We start from the raw sequence: 16,075 nt of genomic DNA on the forward strand, positions 1-16,075 counted from the left end.
TATATATATGTGTATATATATTTCATTACAGAAGCTTTGCCTTAAATACTCCCTGAATAAATGAGAAAAAAAGCTGAAGTGAAATTTGGACCCTTATGAGAGTGGAAGGATATGTTGAACATTTTTTAATAGTCATAATTATTTTAAAAATTACATTCAGGCAAAGAATCCCAGAATTTAAAGCACTTTCTTAGAGGCAGAATGCAATGGTAATTGTACAGGAATGTGACTTTGGACTTTCCTCAACTTCAGTGTTTATGTCTGTTAATTCAAGATGCCAACCAGCTGGTCTCTCAGTTCAATATTATATAGTCCAATGTGTTATATCAATCCTGCTTCTCAAATTGTGGTCCACGGACCCCTGAAATCTTCTAGTCACTGTCAAGAGGTCCCATAATAATATTAAGGTGCTCTTTGTCCGTTTCATTGTGTTGAGATTTGTATTGATGGTGCAAAAATCAGTGGTGAGTAAGATGCTGGTGCCTTAGCATGAATCAAATCTAATTGGCAGTAGACTGATTGTATTATTTACTGCCACATATTCATGTCGAGAGAAGGAGAAGAGACAGGAGAAGGAGGAGGCAACTTTTCTTAAGAATGTCCTTGATGAAGCAGTAAAAACCTCAACCTTTGAGTATGGACTTTTTAATAATCTATGTGATGAAATGAAAAGTACACAAAAAGTATTTTTACTGCATACCCAAGCACAAGGGCAGTCTTGAGGAAAAGTTCATGGGAGTGGTTTGAGTTGCTAGCTGAACTAGCCACTTTTTCATGGAACATCGTGTTTACTTGAAAGAACAGCTGTCAAGCTACCCTTATTCATAGTTGGGCGTTTCACATGCATTTTCTCAAAAATAACAAAGTGAGTCCATCACTTCAAAAGAACAACCCACAATGTTTGTTTCCAAATTTGAACTTTTACTTGAAAGCTTGAATTTTAAAATTAGAAAAAAGTATTAGGAAATTGTGTATGCCACTGTGAATATGACTGCTTCTCAAATGTAAAGACATTCCTGATGAGATGGGTAGTGATATTAATGAATATGATTTTTAAATAATGACGTATGTCAACATTTGGGAGAGCTGCAGAACCCAGTGCAATGTTTTCAAAACGACCAGTCCGTGATGGTAAAATTTATGCTTAGTAAGAGATCCATTCAAAGTGAATGATAGACCAGTGAATTTTAATGTAATAGAGCACATTGATATGGTTTCAGATTTCACATTGCAACTAATCTTTAAGAAATAATCACTTGTCAAGTTTTGGTGTAGTATTAAAGAAAAATACCCACAGCTGTTTTAAAAAGCTATTCAATTACTCCTTCCTTTTTCAGCTCTATATCTATGTGAGAGCTAACTTAAAAATATGCATCAACCAAAACATCTTGCAAAAGATTGACTACTGAAGCATTTATGAAAATCCAGCTGTCACTTATTATGCAAGACATAAGAACTTTTCAAAGATATAAAATAATGTATCTCTTCTTGAAGTTTTTGTTTGCTTTGAAAGGACAGTTATTTTTTATAACAATGTTATGTGTTAACATGCAGTGAGTTCATTTTTGCTATTTTCAAATGAATGGTTTTTTAAAAAATCTGTTTTAATTTCTAATATGGTTAATAGTAATAAATATAACCTACATAAACAAAAGCCTCTAAGACCAAAAAGTTTGAGAATCGCTGTTATAATCAGGGTGGTTTCAAAGAAGCTATTCAAATCTAAAATAAAACTTCTTTTGCCACTAGAGGGAGCTTTCATTTTACATAAATATATTGTATAGAGGCATTAAGAATTTATATGAAAAATAAATGTAAGAATTCTAGAATCACAGCACTTACTATGCAGCACAAAACTTTGTGAGAACTCTACTGCTTTGTTTCTTTGGTAGCCCTTTAGACAAAATGGAAGGATTTTTTTCCCTACAATCATAATTTTGTGCCTGGTATGCTTGAGAAAATGATGTTTACGTTAGATATTTGAGAAAACATCACAAATTCTTAATACATGACACCACATAGAAAGAATTCATTAACTTTTTCATCTTTCTAACTGCTTCCTTATAAATAGCAGGTGTTGACGTAGTTCGTTCTTTTCTAACTGACCTTTGAGTAATTGCTAATTGAGTGTAGGTCAGTCAGAAATACTTCTGACATCTTGTATTTCTCCCAGAGACATTTGTATCAGTTACAGAGAAATGACTGTGCATATGGAAGCAGTGGGGAAGTCCTAAATGATTTAGTTCTCTTCTCTGAGGTCCACATGGAATCACACCACTACTGCAGCCAGTCATTCCTGTGGTTTTAGAAACTCTCCCTCAGTGACATGCATTTTTTTAAATAATAAAATTTATCTTTGTTTGTCTTCCTGAAGGCTTGATATGGAAAACCACATTCTGATTTATGGGCACAGGCTCAATAGGTAAAGCTGCTGGATTAATTTTGTAGATATTTTAGAAATAATTGCATGTATTATTATATTTCATAAATAATCTTAAATAGTCAGTGTTATAGTAGAATTTAAGTTAAGCACATCCAAATTTGCAGCACCAATGCTGGTCCAAATTCTTTAGGATGTTTGTCTTCTTAATATGATGTAATGTGCCCTGATAAGGACCAAGATGAGAAAACCGCCATAAGAAAAATCATTTTCCTTGAGTACTTTCTTCTCCCTGCAGAGCCTTTTCTTATATTCTGTTAAACTAGTGGTTCTTAACATATTGAAGTAAAAAAAAAATTGTTTTTAAATCAGGTGGAAGCCATAGTCACTCTGTCCAGAAAAAAAATAATGCAAACACGGTATGATACATTTTGCATAAAAATTTTCAGGTTTTTGGACCTCCTGAAGTCCATGAGAGTTCTAGGTTAAGAATCCAGACTTTAAATCAATAGGAACCAGTGAAGCTAGAATGTGGCAGGTTTCTTTTGAGGGGGGTAGGGTACTGAGGATGGAGACGACAAGTATCTGGAGACGACAAGTATCTGGGACTAACATGCGTTAATCACCTTGTTTATTTGGAATCACAAAAAGGTATCTTTGGGGATCCTGAAATACTTTCAGTAAAGGCTCCAAAATCCATTTCTACTAAAATATTATATATATATATAAAAGTTAGAGCTGAAAGCTTTGGTAGAGTTGAGACCAGACTTGGTGAAACCTGGTTACACTCCAGTCCAGAAATCCATTCAACTTGCCAGTCTCCATCATGGATTTTAAAAAGTGATTTATTTAGAAAAGCAGTATTGAGTCCATCTTAGTTTAAACAAATTAAACTTTTTTGAATTTCCCGGAGCCAAATTGGTCTCAAGAATTCATTAAGAATAACTATACAAGTTTAAGTTATATAAAACAAGCTAAGAGCATTTCAAATGTGGGCAAACAACTCACAATAGTAACACTAAAGTTGTTCATCCATATTCAGTTTGTAACATTTTCACTCTTAATTGAGAAAGGATTTTCATAATATATTTAAACTATGAATAGTGAAGACATAAAATGATTTTGCTAAGAGATAAAGGATGGGAGGACCAAAGATGTCCCCTAACGATGCTATAGGAATGAAGATGACAAAGGAGAATAGAAAGATAGTCCTTTGCTTACAAATTCTTGGCAAATGTTGACAGTTGAAGCTTACCCAGAAAATGAAATAATTTTTTCTTTCTTTCAAAACAATTGTACCCCACATCTCTGCTCCCTAAAATGTTTGTAAAGAATTTTTATTATTATACATTGCTCTCTAGAAGTCCTTCTTTTAATCTCACATCTACATACCTGAATTATTGTCCTAGGTTTTACTTAAGTCATAGGTGATTGATAGTTTAATTTTGCATATGTGCTTGGATATAGCCATGGTGGTGAAATGAAACTAGACAAACTTTATTATTAATATACTTAGCTAACTATGACTTTCTCTTACCGTTTCATGTCTACTGCCATATTCCAGTAATCATGAAATAATAATTTGCAATGACTTTCAGCACGGACAGGTTACTGATACCTTGATTCTACTTTTTGAGGGTTATGTTGATTGAAATGAATAATTTTTCTGTCTTTCTCATTACCTAGTTGAGCCTAACAAATATATTAAGGGTGTCTAGGGTCATCACACATAAAATGAATGTATAACTCCTGCAAAACTGAAAAATTGAGTTTGTAGGCTGCCAGTTTGGCAACAATACATTCAACACCTTTATGGGTAACTTCAAATATTTGCAAAACTTGGAGAGAATAGCAGACAGTATGATTTGCAGCTTGGAGAGTAAACTTTGTGAGTCAACAATGATGTTGAAAGCCAGCAAAGATCTAATGAATACATGTTACAGTTTTAACACTGAAAATCAACTTTCAGTTATTCATGAGGCTGTTTTTTCTTCTTAAAAAGCCCTTGGTTGCCCTTCCATTCTTCTAAATTTGGCAGGCACACTTAAGTGGTGATGATGAGTGGATAGTGGCATGTGGCAGGCTGTGTCATGGTCCTGGGAGACCTGTCCCATTCTGAAGAGAACTCCATGAAGCAGCTGAGGGCTCAGCCATATGTCCAGATTTTTCAGGAGATAGATGGTGAGAGCTAAGGAGAGTGTCAGTGTCCCTGAAATGGAGCTCAGGTCAAGGATTCAGCCCCAGGTAGAGAAGTGAACCAAAGCTTTACCATATTTAGGAAAGCGTGTGGGGTAGGGAGCTCTGGTGTTGGAATAGGGAGAATATTCTGGCTTGTTCCATGTAGATGCTTTAAATTTACACAAGTGCCCAGGATACCAAGGCTAAATCTTAGACCTTACTTTCTACTGGGAATGAGGCTTCTCAAATTAAATATGCCTTGTTCAGGATTGACTCAGGTGAGCTAAGACTGCATGTGTTTGACAGTAGATCCACGACTGAGAAAATGAGGACATCTTTTCTCCAGTGCAACACTTTCATTTCCCGGGGGACCCTAGTGTGTCCTGTGAATGACCTTTAGAAATAAATTAACTTTTCCTAGAAAAATAACAAAGGTGAACTAAAAATGAACTTATTATTATTAACATAGATTTTGCACAGAATTGACTTTTGATGAAACCTGCTTATTATTTTTTAAAAGCTTTTACTGAGATGTAATTCTCATACCATAAAATTCGCCTATTTAAAGCATACAGTTTAGTGGTTTTTAGTATATTCACAGAGTTCTGTGACCATTACCACAATCTTTGGAACGTTTTATTCTAGAACTTTTTCTTCATTCCCTCAATAATCCCTGTACCCATCAGAGTCACTGTTCAGACTCCCCTACTTCAACCTACTAGCTCTAGGCAACTACTCATCTGCTTTCAGTCTCTGTAGATTTTCCTATTCTGAGCATTTTATAGAAATGTAAGCATACAATATGTGATATTTTGTGACTGACTTTTTTCACTCAGCATAATGTTTCAAGGTTCACCCTTGTCATAGCATGCATCAGTACTTTATTCCTTTTTACTGTACAGTAATATTCTATTGTATGAATAATATGAATATTGTATGAATATTCTATTGTATTTTATTTATTCATTCATCAGTTTGTAAGTATTTGTGTTTCCACTTTCTGGCTATCATGAGTAAAGCTGCTGTGAGCATTCATGTACGCGTTTGTGTGTGTGGACATACGTTTTCATTTTTCTTGGGTATATATCTAGGAGTGGAATTGCTGGGTCATATGGTAACCCTATGTTTTATATGTTGAGGAATTCACAAATTGTTTTCCAAAGCGGTTGTGCCATTTTATAATCCCACCAGCAATATATGAAAGTTCCAATTTCTCTACATTCTTACCAGCACTTATTATTGTCTGTCTTTTTTGTTTTAGCTTTTCTGATGGTGGTAAAGTGATATTTCATTCTGGTTTGAGATTGCATTTCCCTAATTACTAATAATGTTGAGCATCATCTTATGTGCTTGTTGACCATTTGAATATCTTCTTTGGAGAAATGTCTATTCAAATCTTTAGCCCATTTTTAAATTGGATTTTTTATATATGTATATTTAAAGTGTTCTTTATATATTATATACACAAAACCCTTTTCAGATAGATGGCTTGTAAATATTTTCTCCTATTCTCTGGGTTGTCTTTTCATTTCCTTGATGAGGTCCTTTGAAACACTATAGCACAATAGTTTTAATTTTGGTGAAATCCAGTTTTTTTTCTTTTCTCATCCATACTTTTAGTGTCATATCTAAAAAAAAAAAAGATTGCCTAAAATACTATGCATATTAAACCATTTTACATTTTACCCTTAGTCTTTTAGACTTGCATACTTTTTCCTTTGCTGCATTATCAGGCTGTCTTCACCGGCACTTAAGGACCATTTCTCTGGTGTTAGAACATGAGAGAGGGAACAGTTTTCAGGAAGTCCTTTTTTTAATACAGAAATCATTTACCTCCTAGCTGCCACTAGCAGTGAACATGGGAAAGAGCAGATAAGAACACAAAACCTACCTTTTCTTCTTAACCTCATGTAGAAATTTCACTGAGGTATAGTATATTTCTAGTTATTTTTATGTATTTTAACTAATGCCTAACACTTTGAATGCCCACAAAGGATATTATGACTAGAAAATTCAGTCTTATCTTTTCCAAAATAAGTTATTGGATAGTGTTACTTAGTACAGGACAAGAGTGTATGCTCTGGAGTCGTGCTTCCAGGTTGAATCCTGACTCTCTTAGCTGTGTGAGTTTGGGCAACTTATATGATTTTTGTGTGTGTGTGTTTTAATTCTCATCTATGACATTGGAGTAATTACAGGACCTACCTCATAGACTTGTGAGGATTAAATGAGATATTATAGGTAAACTAATTAGAACAATGTCTGACACATAATAAGTTCCCTTAAGTGTTAAATGATAATGATGTTATTGTTTTGTGTTATAGAATTAATGTATCTGTGAAAAATTGGTCAAAACAAATTCTGATGGATCTTCTTTACTGCTGTTTAAATATTTCAGACAAAATGAAATATAACCTAGAATATGAACAGCACTAGGTATGCATACTTGAAACAAAAATCATCATGATCATTTATAGATTTGTATTTTACTAAGATTTTTTTCTCTTATAAAAATAAATTATACCTTCTAATAGTAAGGAAGTTGCCTCTGCAAGTCTTTGTTGTTTAATTTGTTTTAATTTCAAACATTAAAATAGCACATTAATTGATCAAGGAGTCTCAATTAATTTCAAATGCTGCAAATATACTAATATTTATTCATGGCAATCACAGCAGGGGTAGAGGGACAGGAGACAACCATCTTGTAGAGGAAGAGCTTTTAAAACAATTATATTAATTCCATTTATAGGAAAAAAATAATTCATAGAAAAATTCATGTTACAGTTCCTAAAAGCATGTTCCAATTACTATTCCGAAAACAATGTGTCAGATTCTATTGTATTCATTGGCTATTACTCATTTTGGCAGTTTGGGCTATGCTGCCACTAACAATTTCATGAGACTAGCATACTATCTTCTAGTATACACAAAATTGTGTAGATACCTTGTCTCTCTATCAGACTGTCGCTCCTTGAAGGAAAGCATTAACCAAACCTGTTCTGTATTCCCCGTATCCAGTACGGTACTTTGTCCATAGAAAGCACTCAGTAGATTCCTAGGGATCATGCAATTTTAGAGCCACAGAAGAAAGGCCTTCATTAGATATGGCTCAATTCATGAAGTATTTATGTAATGTGTGAAAAAAATATGCTCACTCTACAGTAAAGGAATGAAAGAAGTCTGGAAAGATACTTTCCCCCATGAAGCCTGCTTTCCCTTTGCTCCTTTGCAGTTTCCCAATCTTGTTCCTCTTCCTGTCACTCATGGTGCTAACACAGATGCCTCAGGATACCACTTGGCAGGGTGCAGCTACAGGTGTTCCCTGCGTATCTGGAATGGCCTTATTCAGCAGATTCTCTCGCTTGTGTAAGTCCCTGTCTCTCCCTCTAAACTGGAGCCCTGTGAAGGCAGAAATCATTCTTGTCTTGTGTTGCATTATTTTTGTCTAGTGTGTAGTGGTCTGGCATATATCTAAAAAAACCACTCAGATATATAGTAATGATTGAAGTAAATGTCTAGCTCTACTGCAGGCTAGCTGTGTGATTTGGGGGAAGTCTGTTAGCCTCTCTGGGCGTCTGTCCGTCTCTCTATAAAAAGATGAGGGCTGGACCTGATCAGGGTTTGAAATGAGGTGATCCATTTGCTGATTTTGATCCAGAACGGTGGGTTTTTTTTTTTTTATTTTTTGTTGTTTGTTTTTACAAAGAAGCATGTACTCCCATTTTGCTGCAAGACCCCCTTTCAACTTTCACCTTTGTGCTCAGTGTTATCCTCCAAGCTTCTGAAAGCACTCTGGCATAGGCTGAAGCTTTGTGTTACCTTTCTGTTCTAAGACTTGCAGTCTGTGGTTTTAGGATATGCATGATTTCATGCTTCGCCTCCATTTACTTACAAGCAGGAGCTTTCATTTACATTGTCTTGTCCTCTTGAGTATCATTTGTTTTGACTCTATCCACCTGGCAAAGCTTATGGATTTCAAAGCTCACAAATTCCTTCTGTTGGCTGTGCCCTTTACTTTAACAGGGGCAATTATATCTTCTCTCTAGATCTTTTTATTAGCACCCTACAAGGTGTGAATTTTTAGCATTATGATGATGATAAAATGAGTAGTGGGAAAACATCATCTTTCAGAATATATATCCACACATGAATTTTAGAAATTCTGTTATTAATTTGAAATTATTTATTTTCCTTTCTATGGATTATACCTATGAGTCTATGTTGGTTATGGAGATGGATGATTACATTTTGATTCCGAACTTACCAGCAATATTCGTAAGTAAGTATACATATGTACTATAGACATGTTAATAACTTTAATTAGTTATACCCCAGGATTTTTTTCCAGGGCGAAACCAATATAAAAACGGGGCATAATCCTCCGTGAATCTGTTGTGTGAGGTCTGATTACTCCCGTGAGGTGGCATCTATAAATGTTGCTGCTTATTAGATTGAAGTATAGTTGACATGGACCCATATTTAGTTAGAGTTGAGTGGGCCATAACATTCCTTTTTTGAGTAAAAATGTTAACATAGCTAGTAGTTATGAACAGTGAGATGAACTTCTGCTATTTTTGCACTCAAAAAAAGTAAGAAATGTAAATTTTGTGACTGTGTTTTCAGTACTGAGTAGAATAGCAGCCATTACATTGAGAAATAGGTGACCGTTTGACTGCCTATTGCTGCTCATTTTAGAACATTCTGTATGGTTAGCTACTTGAAGCATAGATTCACAATAGAAGCAACTTTCAAATCTAATAGAAACCCGTGGGACATACACATGGGCCTGTTCAAATAATTGAACTCCCTTCCGCCTATGACTATCTTATTTGCCACTTGGTGCAGCCCTGAAGATTGTACAAGCTGTGAAGAAGCCACTTGGATATGGTCTGGCAGTCTCAAAGCAATCATTTCAGCTTCCGTCACAGTAGACCTACTTTATGGAGCACTAAGGGGCATTGTCATTAAAAATACTGGAAGTAATTGCTCGTACATGGTCCTGAATAGTTCCTTCCCTTCTATATATTTTGCATGCTCTTACACTGTTATTCTCCACATTGTTATTTCAGATATTAGGAGATTTGTGGTCACAGGCTAAAGATGACCTTATTATACAACAATCTGATGTTTGAAGCAGCAGTATCTAGATATGTCAGTTTCTTATATATCGCCTTGAATAAGTGTTTCTGCTTTGGAGGAAGCTCTACCTAACTGATACATCTGTAAATGTGGCAATTTAAAGATTACCATGGTCAATATAGTCTTTCTCCACCTTTGGCCTTATTACGCTCACCCTATGTCAAGTGCTTTATCTCTTATGGAGAAGGGATCTTGAGTTTACTGAGGACTCAATGTGCTTGCCATCAATGCCTACTCACTTAAAAACCATTTATTATTAATTCATAGATAAAATTAATTGATTAATAAAATATCTGAAATGAATAAGGGGCATTAGAAAAGACAGTTCTGATTCACATTTATTTTCCCCTTATTTTCTGTAAATATATTTTACCTTATTTATTAAATGTGTATGAGTGCATAACAATGAGAAAGAGAATGAATGAGAAAATGTGGGCACATACTCTCTAAGAGTAAAATCTTGCTGTTGTGTGTGATTTTGTTCTGATGCCAGGTACTTGGTTTGAAAAAAAGTTTCTAGTGCCTTATTAATTATGTGTTCACCATTATTACATAAGTAATTACCTTATGTAATATTAATGATATTACGCTCCACTCAATAAGAGAACTGTAATCCTCAATTGCACAGACATCCTCACCTTTAGATATTTATTCAAAATTTAGAGAAAAAGAAAGATACATTAGATATTTGATCTTTGTAAGGATTTCCAAAAGACTTTTTCACCAATTTCAGCCAATATTCGTGAAACATAATCAGTGATATAACACTACGTGGTATTAACATTGTTTCAGGATCATGAGAAAGCTCTTTCTATATCAGAAATGCACACCTTTATATGGATTAGACATGCTAAAAAAGTTTTTAACCTTGACCTTAGCAATATTAATTTTAGGAGTTCAAGAGGACACACCTAAAACCATCTAATCCAAGTTTTTACCAAAAGCTGGAATGTCTCCTAAGATCCTCATCAAACATTTGTCCAGGCTCTGCCTGAATACCTCAAAAACAAAAAGTTCATAATCTAGTAAAGCGTAAGCATTGCGGTGTTGGTAAACACTAATTCTGCAGGGTTTTTTTCTGCTTCCAGTGCATCAGCTCTCTTTTCCCCAATGCCATCTCCTGGAGACAAGCAAAATGATCACATTTTCAATCATCTGAAACATTCCAAATTTCCTGCAGCTGCTTCTCCATAAGTGTTTCTCCGTAACACATTATTGAGATCGGGTGGCCTCCTGGGTTCCCTTCTGGATGGATATTGTCATCCAGCTCTTTCCATAGTTTAAAATATCTCCATAATTTTGTGTCATGCTAATGCTTCCTCACTTGTAAGGCACTCCAGAAAGTACCACAGTTTGGTTTCTCCTTTGACCTAAATTCTCCTGAAATGTGCCTCCGTGGGGTTATTGATGGTCTCCTGGGCATCAAGCCCTGAATATATTAGTCTCTCTGCAGCATTTGATCTGGTTGGCTCTTTGAGGCTCTTTCTTCTTTTGAGGTCCTGAAATCTCCTTCTGCTTCTTCTCAGGCTCTTCTTTGAGTTCACCATTTAAAGCCCAGAGTTGGCATTTTCCAAGTTGGTATTTGTCAGCTTTTCATATAGTACACATACTTACTGAGTGATTTTATATGCTATTATGTATTATTATCCATATTTTGATAATTCACAAATACACAATCACCAATCCAGATCTCTCCTAACTTTTACAATTCAGTTGCCCCATGAACTGCCCTGGCTTAGCACCTTGTCACTTCCTACCCATTTTACTAGAATGGTATCAGGACTGGTCTTAGGTGGAATTCATGTATTCTCAGAGGCTAGGCTAAGCTTCCTGAAACAAATATTAATAATTATCCTGAGTCACAGACTTCAATGACTCCCCTTTGCCCACCGAATCCTTTTCAAGCTCCTTAGTTATTTAGTCCATAGATTTTTTTATGACGTTTTTCAGGTTATATCTCCAATCTCATGTAAAACCACATTCCATCTTAAAGTCTCAAGTTATAGTCATAGAGAACCAGCCTCTGTGTCCTGAACACTTGGTGCTCTTTCTCCTGCTCTGAGTCCTAGGCAGCTTCTTCTACCTGAAACTCCCGGCATTCCCTCTCTCCCCTCTCTTCACTTGACTACCTCCTGTACAGCTCAGAGACACCACTCCTCTATCCCATGGCTTACTCTTCCAAAGAGTTAAGTGCCTCTCCCGTGGACTCTTGGAGCTCCTGTGCACAGTACAACTCTCTACCTTAGCACTTCTTACACTGTATTATGATCATTCATGTACAGTCAGCCCTCTCTGTCCATGGATTCCACATCCATGGATTCAGCCAACCTTGATCAAAAATATTTGGGAAAAAAAAAATTAGCAATACAATACTAGAATGTGATACAAATTTCAAAACAATATAAAGTGATTTATATGACATTTACATAATGTTAGGTCTTACAAGTAATGTAGAGATGATTTAAAGTACATAGGAGAATATTGGCAGGTTATATACAAATATTGTGCAATTTTATATCAGAGATTTGAGCATCCTCAGCTATTGGTATCCTCGGGGAGCCCTGGAACCATTCCCCTGTGGATACTGAAGGATGACTGTACATGTCTGTCCACCAACAAACCATCAGTAACTTGAGGGAAGGGGTGTCTTTTCTCATATGTGTAACCCCACTACTTACGAAAATGACTTTGGCACTCGAATGTATGCCTTAATATTCATTTCTTCATTCAGTGAACATTTTTTGAGTATCCATCTGCCGTGGTTTTAATATGTGCCCCAAAATTTGTGTGTTGGAAACTTAATTTGCTATGTAATGGCGTTGGGAAGTGGGTACTTTTGCGAGGTCATTAAGACCTTTGGGTCATTAAGAGAAGCTGAATGGATTAATGCCACTATGAAAAGGGCTTGCAGGAGTGGATTCTTTCATTCTTCTGCTATGTGAGAACACAACGTTTTGTCCTTTCTTGCCCTTCCACCTTCTGTGATGTGAGGATGCAGCAAGAACGCCCATACCAGATGCATAGTCTTGATCCTGAAATTTCCAGTTTCCAAAACTGTAAGAAATAAATTTCCATTTGTTATGAGTTACCCAGTCTGAGATTCTCTGTGATAGCACCACAAAATGGACAAAAATGCTATTAATCTACAAAGGGTTACAATAGACGTTACTGATAAGATAAAAATGAACTGGCTCTTACAAAACTTACTAACAATTAAACAATGTATTTATTCCCTTTAAATCTTATTTCATTTTTTATTTTAAAATGTGGGATCATTTTAAATCTTCATCTTGCTATAAACCATATTAGTTAGTTTTCCTGTCTATGTCCTATGTAGATTTGTTCTTTAGAACATAGTTTGGGTTGCAAAGCGTGCACTTGGTGCTAACATTTATCTCCTTTCATCCTCAGAGTAACTCTATAATGTCCATATTATTATTCTCTTATGTGTGAAAAAATAGAAATGTGCAGACTGTGTCAAAGCACAGTTTCAAATTCAAGGCCCTAGAGCTTTACACTAAGCTGATCTAGAAGCTCTTTTTGTCTTTATTTAAGGCACTGATAACAAATGCTGAATGAGAAGGAGCTGAACTCTGAGCCCCCAGGACTGACATTACAGATCTTTTTCCTGGTGGCACCATCCATTTATCAGACATTCTTATCAATCTCCCTAGTAGGCAGCCCACCTTTCTTCATCCTGTCCACAAGGACATTACAAAGAGCTCACTAATGCCTTGCAGAAATCGCTCTCTGCCATCTCCATGGCATTGCCTGTATCTACAAATCGAGTAGCCCATCAAATGGGGAAAATGGAACTACATGACCCGAGGTTCAGTCCCTGCTCAATACTGAGCCTCATAAATATCTGTCAGACTAATGACTGACTTGACTTTCTTCCCTATTCTTTCCATTACAGCTGCTAATAACTTGCGGGTGCATAAATACTAAGTTCAATTATCCTTTAAGTCCTTAGGTGTGCTACATTACTGTTAGTATGAATACAAAACAAAACCTCTCTTCAGAGATTGGATGGCTTCCTCACATGAAATGTGCATAGTTGTGTATCTGTCTTAATCAGTCTTCTGCTTGCTCCAAAGAAAAGATTTCTGAAATCATGCACTCCCCAACTAGTAGTTGTACTAAGTGGCCAGGCAAGCAGGACTAAACCCAACTGTGTTGACACTTCTTTCATCTCCAGAGAAAAGAAGCATCAGGCAGCCCTGCCCTGGATAGGGCCTGAGTACAGAGCCCGTTTGACAGGGGACAGAAAGAGTACGTGGCGTACCTAGAAAGAGGCTGAGTAGGGGCAACTCCCCGGAATTGGGCACTGTTAGGTTCCCACGCCCAGTTTTCCACTTGCTGCTTGATAGTGCAGTCAGGAGTGACAGTGGGAAACAAATTAAATAATAGATTGTTTATAACATATTTTTAACAGTTTTCCCCCACAAGGGTTAATGGCTTCTTGCTTTAAAAAAAAAAAAAAATAGTAACACAACTCTTGTACATCAAACCATCTCCTTTTTATTTTTTTAAACTTTCTTAGGCGGATATGACAGTACCAACACAAGTGGCACCTAGTAATTGTTAAGTTGTAATTTTAGAAATAAAAAATGTGTTCCCAATGAGCCTGTGTTTTGAAAGAAAAATTTAGCATCAACTCTGATATACCATCTGGCATTCAAATCACATTAAAAAAAAATTCATAGTAGTGTAAATTCTCCTAGGACAAGGCTGATGAGGAACAGGAGACTGAATTGAACAACCTTGATGAAAATAAAACCCCTTTTGGCATTACCAGTTTCTGTGTGATCTTTTCTGCTAGTACTCCAATTTTAGTATGATCTTGATCAGAAAGGCATAATTTATAGACAGAATTTCAGGATGGGACTTTAGTTGGTGTCTGTACCATGACCTCTTTAAAGAAGTTCCAAATTCTCCATTTAATCCTAATGGTTTGCTGATTATTCTGAAATTCCAAAAAAGAGCAATAGATTGAACCTTTTGTCTTCCTCGGCTGCACTGGTAGAAGCAGTAGCCACTGCGTCTGGTACACTTCACAGTTTTCAAAGATGATTCATGCTGTGTTTAGCGTGTCTTTGAAAAGACTACTTTTGGCATGGTAATCAGATTCTAAAAATGTAAGTACAATAGAAACAACAACAACAAGCCTTGTGGTTTAATCTCTCCATATTTATGTAATCATTTTGAAATAGTACGTAAGTGTGGAACTTATAGAAAAATATCATTTATAATTGTGCTGCATTTCAGTGACTGTTGAGGACAAATAAATTCTTATATAATAAGTTGTTGTGGCTTTTTGGAACCCCAGAGCTTATGTAATCATTATTATAAAAGAAATCTATCATTTTTGTTTTTCATTTGAGGTACAATACTATTATATAACCCATTGGACATTTTGTGCTAAATTTAAGACTGTGGTAAATGAAAAATATTTAACTTTGATTTCAAAGCCCATAGGAAGATAGTTTGGATAATTCAAAATTTATTTCACTTAACTTTCCTGAGTTCAGCTCTATCTGTGCCTTAGGTAATGACTACGAAGTATGAGCTTTGTACTCGTAGAGCACGTTTCTATGGGGAACGTAGTGAGCAAGTAAGTTCTGGAAATTACTATTCTTTACAGTCTTCCTGAGGAGATAGATAACAAGTATTAATGTCCCTTAGCTGAAACAAACTAAAACACAAGTTATGATTGACTCAAGGCTTTATCATCTGTGATTTACAAGGAAACCAACCTCTTGGAATGACTTCTCCTCAGCCTCCCAGGTACACTGGAAAAAGTTGAGAATATTTGGTGAACTAATTCTATAAATGCTTGGTTACTGACTGGGGCCATTTAAAAATAATGAGGAGGGAGATAATTGGTGAGATATCTTTAAATTTTATGTCGTGAATTTTTTTAAAATCCAGTTATTTGTTCTTGTAGAACATATAATATTTTTGTGTTTCTCGGACGTACCGCCTGTACGTGTTGCTGATTTCGAAGCAGTTGCAGCAACATTTTTCCTACCCAAGGAAAAATTTATAAATAGTACTGATCAGTATCCAATGTGTATTTTTTTTTTTTTTTTTGCTGTCACTGAATTGTCTTTAGTGGGCATATTTTGGTGTAAAAACTACAATGTTGTATTATGATATCTTCTGTGAAATAGATTTTAAAATATGTATATTCTAGGTGGAAATGTAAAGGATAACGTTAGAAAAATGCAGTAAATGGTTAAATATATTTACTCATCCATTCAAATATTCCATCAGTCAGCATCCATCAAGGTCCTACTATGTGTCAGGCACTGTTCCAATAAGAATGTGTTGAAAATGTTCTCTGTTCCGGAAACCATGTGAGGCTTTCCAAATACA

The sequence above is a fragment of the Mandrillus leucophaeus genome, unplaced genomic scaffold (assembly GCF_000951045.1).
Source record: "Mandrillus leucophaeus isolate KB7577 unplaced genomic scaffold, Mleu.le_1.0 Scaffold96, whole genome shotgun sequence".
Classification (NCBI taxonomy): Eukaryota; Metazoa; Chordata; class Mammalia; order Primates; family Cercopithecidae; genus Mandrillus; species Mandrillus leucophaeus.